General features: G+C 43.7%; 1 pseudogene; it reads right to left on the bottom strand.

Annotated features, from left to right (window-relative positions):
• LOC118653527 lies at positions 1-2136 on the bottom strand (annotated as a pseudogene).
• Positions 2137-5836: the final 3700 nt, after the last annotated feature.

The following is a 5836-nucleotide window of genomic DNA, read 5'->3' on the forward strand; positions in this document are numbered from 1 at the left end:
TCATTGGTTCCCCTACTCCTCCACAGAACCGAACTGGTCCACCTCATCCACCTCCATGCTCAGCTGCTCCCCCAGGGTGAAGGTCAGCCTATACTGAAACTTTGTCTTTACCTTCAGTAGATTAGCCAGCAGCATGACCTGGGTGATGGCTGTAGGTACTGGAAGGGGCTAAATGGAGGGAGTTTTGTCCCATAGGGTGGCAGCAACTTCACTGTCATTGATGTGTGACCTGCAGCACAATGCTGTTGATAGGCACGGGATCCATATTCAGCATGGACACAACCACCACCAGCACATCAGCCTTTCCTGACTGACATGCCTTGGCAAAGTGAAAGGGGATGTGGAAGCTGTTTTTATGATAGGCTGTAACAGAAAGGGCATTGCTAGGCTTGACAGATTCCAGGGAGACATGGACACTGCCCAAAGAAAGCTCAGGCCCCTTCATGGGGCTCCCTTGGGACAGGAAGACAGGTAGGTGGAAGAGAGGATTGTGAGGACCCATGAGAATGGCAGGAAAAGCCTAGCTGAGATGCTGGTGGGGATCAGATGAGAGGTGGTGGCCCTGGGTAAGAAGCTGGAGGACATGGGTTTCACCAGGCCTGAGGTCGCTTTGGATTCTTCTAGAAGCTAATCAAGCTCATCCAGCTGGTGTAGGGTGCTGTCACCCAAAGATGAGCCATGGTATCCAGGGGCTGTGGGCTCAGCCTTTGGGGCCAAAGCTTAGGTCAGTCCAGTGGGGCACAAAAAGCCTGCTTTTGGAGCATAAATGCTGGCTGGGACCACAGGAACTGGGAAGGTGAGTGGCAGTAAAGCTTGGGAGTTGCCTGTAGGGGTTGCTAAGGGCTGGAGGATAGGCCTGTCTAAGGGGCTACAGACAGCAGTCCCAGGTTTAGAGCTGAAGAAGACCAGGTTTGACTCTTCATTCTGGAATAGGGGCCACTGGCTGTTTCCAGCTGACTCTTTGGGAGGAGCCCTAAGGGCTGGGTCAGTGAGACTCAAGCAGAGCAGCTCCTCATCCAGCAAACAGAGGGTTTGCTTGTGTTGTTGGGCCCTGAGGGGAGAGGGCTTGGTCTGGCTGGACTAGTGGCTATACCCAGGTCCTGAGGTCTAGGGAAGTGGAGGGAGAAAGGAATGCCCGAGGAAGCCGGGCTGGGGGCTGGGACCACACTGGAGATGAGCTGTGTGCTGTAGCTAACTCCACAAGATCAATGAGTGTACCTTGGTTACTGGAATGGTAGTTTCCTTCACAGTCAGACATTTTGAGGTGGCTACCTCACCATTGATGACTTGCCCTTCAACGATTGTTTTATCTGAGTTTGTGACCTGCTTGTCACTGACTCCCAGGATGTCCCCCAAACTATTGTCCTCTATCTCCCTGGTTAGTTTGAATACATCTGCCTCTTATTCTCACACTGATCAAATAGCTCCTTCATGTGCTTTTTATCTGTCTCTGATGAATCCTCTTTGCTGTAATGAAGTAGTATTTCACTGAGCAGCCTCACATTGTTATTAACCTCCTATATAATTTGCAAATGCTTGTTCATCTTCTGGATGTGCACCTCATCTTTCTTCACCATGGACTTGATGAGCTTATTAGCCTCTTGCAGGTCAGCTGGGTTTCTGTTTTTCAAAAACTTGGCTAAAAGCTTGGATTTATCCTTATCATCAAAAAGGGGATGTTTTTGGAAATGATGGTGGAGAGGGGATCAGTGAATCAGATCCCCTCTATGCCCTGCACTATGCCCTGTATCTGAAACATGTGGTAGGCATCCTTGATCTTCATTTCTTCTGGCAGGGCCAATGTCCAGCTATAAAGTAGCTCGGTAACCTTGGTATTCACTTTCGCAGACACCCTGTCCCTCAGGTACTTTGAAGAGACAACTTTGATAAACACATTAAAAAACCTGGAACTTTCCCATTGCATTATGAAATCTCTTCCCACAGTTCTTCATACATGACTCCAGAACCACTGGTGCCTGAACTGCTTCACATTCCTGCAGAGACTGGATTTTGTGGGCTAGCAGTAGGACAGCTATCGGTGGCTCTTCAAACCCTTTTGTTGGTCTGATCACAGAGGCCAATTATGTTTTCCCAGTCCTCCTGATGGTTGCAAGAATTGGTGGTTTTAGATCCAGAGATAGAGAAGCATCAATCAGATTGTCAAACCTCAGAAGGAAGGTAGGGGAAGGTGGGGGTAAGGGGGAGAGATCAACCAAAGGACTTGTATGCATGCATATAAGCCTAACTAATGGACACAGACAACAGGGGGGTGAGGGCATGAGTGGGGGGTTTGAGAGGTAATGGGGGGATGAGGGCACATATGTAATACCTTAGTCAATAAAGAAATTTTTAAAAAAAGAATTGGTGGTTTTACTCAGCCAGACTCCAGGCCCTCTCCTTCCACTGCCATATTGCAGCCTCCTGGGCACCTTCTGTTTTTGAGCTAAAAGTAACTTGAACATATTATGATTAAATGTGGATTAGACATTAATAATCAATTTAAATGCTTTGTTTCATCAAGTTTAACAACTTATGAATGTCCTGAATAATTTGTCCTGAAGAAACTAACTTCTCAGAAATGACATTATATTAGTTTTACCACTCATTATTCTTCGGAACAATTCTACCAGCACCACCACCACCACCACCGCTGCCAACAACAACAGCAACAACCTAACAGTTTTATAGCACTTACTATTCACTAGGCACAATAATAGCTCTTTACTTATATTAAATTTATATGAATTCATCATTTCTACAACAACCTAGTACAGTGATGGTGAACCTTTTGAGCTCGGCATGTCAGCATTTTGAAAAACCCTAACTTAACTCTGGTGCCGTGTCACACATAGAAATTTTTTGATATTTGAAACCATAGTAAAACAAAGACTTATATTTTTGATATTTATTTTATATATTTAAATGCCATTTAACAAAGAAAAATCAACCAAAAAAATGAGTTCACATGTCACCTCTGACACGCATGTCATAGGTTCGCCATCACTGACCTAGTATGAAAGGCATTTCCCCTCCATTTCACAGATTTGAAAATTGAGGCTCAAAAAGGCTGAAAAATGTGCCAAGGGGCCACCAAGCTGGTAAATGAAAGAGATGATACTTCATCTTGAGCAGTCTGTCTTCATATTCTATGTTCTCAATGAGCAGTTCTCAACCTGTGGGTCGCAACCCCTTTGGGGGTCGAACAACCCTTTCACAGGGGTCGCCTAAGACCATCGGAAAACACATATATAATTACATATTGTTTTTGTGATTAATCACTATGCTTTAATTATGTTCAATTTGTAACAATGAAATTGGGGGTCACCACAACATGAGGAACTGTATTAAAGGGTCGCAGCATTAGGAAGGTTGAGAACCACTGTTCTAAACTATTAAACTAGGTTGGTTCAGCTCCAATTTTGTATGTGTCCATGGACAAGTCCCCTCCTTTCTGAGCCTTATTTCTCTATCTGAAAATAAGGAGGCAAAACTAGTCTGAGATTATAAACTAGCCATCTCTGGGCTAGAGGTAGCCAGCAGTTATGTTTTGATTGGTCAGTACTTATTTTAAAGTTGATTTAAAATGAGGAGATTATACAAAATAATACAGATTTCATTTTGCCAGGAGCCTGAACTCAGCAGGGGAGTGCTGCTGGGAGTTGGAAGAATGGGGCAATTGGATTTTCTGTGAGGAGGTGATGCTGGTCAGGCTTCAGGAAAGGTGGGAGGAGTGGATCTCACCCCAGAGCCACACAACTTAGTCTATCCCAGATACTGCCCAGATGTCAGCAGAGTGGAACCACCAGTAGTCAGGAGGGTGGGGATGCCAAGAGGCCAGAGAGTTGGGCTTGGGGATCTCCTATGAGGGGGTAGTGTCTATCAGGTTCACTGAAAAGGGGGGGCAATGGCTCTTGCCCCACAGTCTCACACTTTTTTACTGAACCTCCTCCTTTAGTCTTCCCAAACCTTTACACCCTGGTCCAGGCAGCTGACTCCTTATCGGGGCACAAGTTCTGTAGGGCGGCGAAATAAGGAGTTAAGATGGTGACTCTATTTCACTCCAGGTTGATGCCATATGTAGAGGCATGCTCCACCCAATTAAGTTGGTTTCCTATGCAGGAGAGTGACTCAGCACAGGGTCCAGGAGGCTGTCCCCATATCCCTCTCCCCAGAGCCTCAAACCCCAGTCTCTCTTTGCAAATCTCTAGTTCACTACACCCTCCTTCTACAGAAGTCTTGGGTGAGTGGATGCAAATGAGATTTTGTGTGTTGGCCCTTTCAAATGGCACCTGTGTCTCTTGCGGACTCCTGTCTCTTCCTAGAACACAGAATCCCTCCTGATTTTCACAGATGTTATGTGGGTGTCTCAAACAGATCTGGTGCTCTGGGCTGAGGATCCCAGCTTAGGGTTGAGACCCAATGCATCCCAGGGGGGATATTTTCAGCTGAGATCTCCCTCCAGAATCTTAGCTTCTGACTGTGGAAGCAGAGCCAGCTCTTTTTGCTTCTCCATCCTTCTTACTAGTTTTGCTGTGGATTCTTCTCTAAATCCTTGGTTATTCTTGTTAACTCCTTACTTCTCTTCAGCTAGTCTTCAGTTGGTTATTCAAGTTGATTGCTCTATATTTTAACTGTAATTCCCGTTTTTCGCCCCCTGGGAGGAGATGAGTGTAACATCCACCTACTCAATCCCCATCTTGGATTTCACTTGTTTCACTTTTAATTAGTGTTTTTGACAAAATATGAACCATAAACAATTGGTTGTTTGCATTCTTCTCATGCACCCATGAGTTTAATTAAGTGACTATATAGGCAAAATTAAGGTGTGTTATGGACTTGCTGAATCTTGGAGCCTTGTGGTCTTTCTGCATGTCAATAGAGTTAACCATGAAAACATATTTTACCAGCACAAAACAGGAAGGGACAAAGTAAAGGATGGAGGTCAGTTGTTACTCTCTTAAATTCCATCACATGCTTCACAGCTTGTGCAGACACTTCACAGAATATAACTCTCCATTACCTTACAATGGAAACTTTTGGAGTTCAAAGGATCTGGAGAATATCTAATCTAATCTCTTAATGTTTAGAATACAGTCCAATGCCCCAAATTGGAAAATAACTCTGTTGAAGTTGCAGTTTCTCAGACAGGTCAAACAGTTCTCTGAACCCAAAGTTGTCCCATTTGGTAAGGTTTAGATTTAGATCGTATACATTGATTTTATAATTCATGCATAGAAATGACTCTGATTAGGCAATCTTGTATTGAAGAGTGTCAGTATCAAAAAAAGAAAGTCAGTATCAAAAATATCTCTTGACTTGGGACTGGAGTTAGCAGGGTGTGAGTGTACAGAATGATCCAAAATTTCTTTGTGTGCACCTTTACCACAGATAGGTTAAGATCAGTAAACAGATACTCTTTTGGCACCATTCTTCAATTTGTACTTTCCCCATCTACTTTGGTTTTGTAAACCAACTGAAAATTCACCATACATTACTGAATTACAAGAAAATAGGCCTCTTATATCTAGGAAATATATATACTTTTCTCTTTATTGGAAATAAAACTGAATTTGTTGAAGTCAACAACCATGTCTCAATTCAAATTCAATTTGGGCTCAAGAAGTTCTCAGGTACTCTCCAAGCAAACCCTCTATTTTTGTACTGTACCTGGGTATAGTCTGAAGTCTAGTCTTAAGGACTGGCAATCTCAAAACTTAAGACCTGTTTTATGAATCATAGCATGGGGGCTGATTTAATAGTGGCCTTTGTTCTCCATTCAGCAGACTTTATTATATTTGCCTTTGTCACTGGATTGTAAAAATTAATAGTTACCAGA

Source organism: Myotis myotis, unplaced genomic scaffold (assembly GCF_014108235.1).
Source record: "Myotis myotis isolate mMyoMyo1 unplaced genomic scaffold, mMyoMyo1.p scaffold_m19_p_4, whole genome shotgun sequence".
Taxonomy (NCBI): Eukaryota; Metazoa; Chordata; class Mammalia; order Chiroptera; family Vespertilionidae; genus Myotis; species Myotis myotis.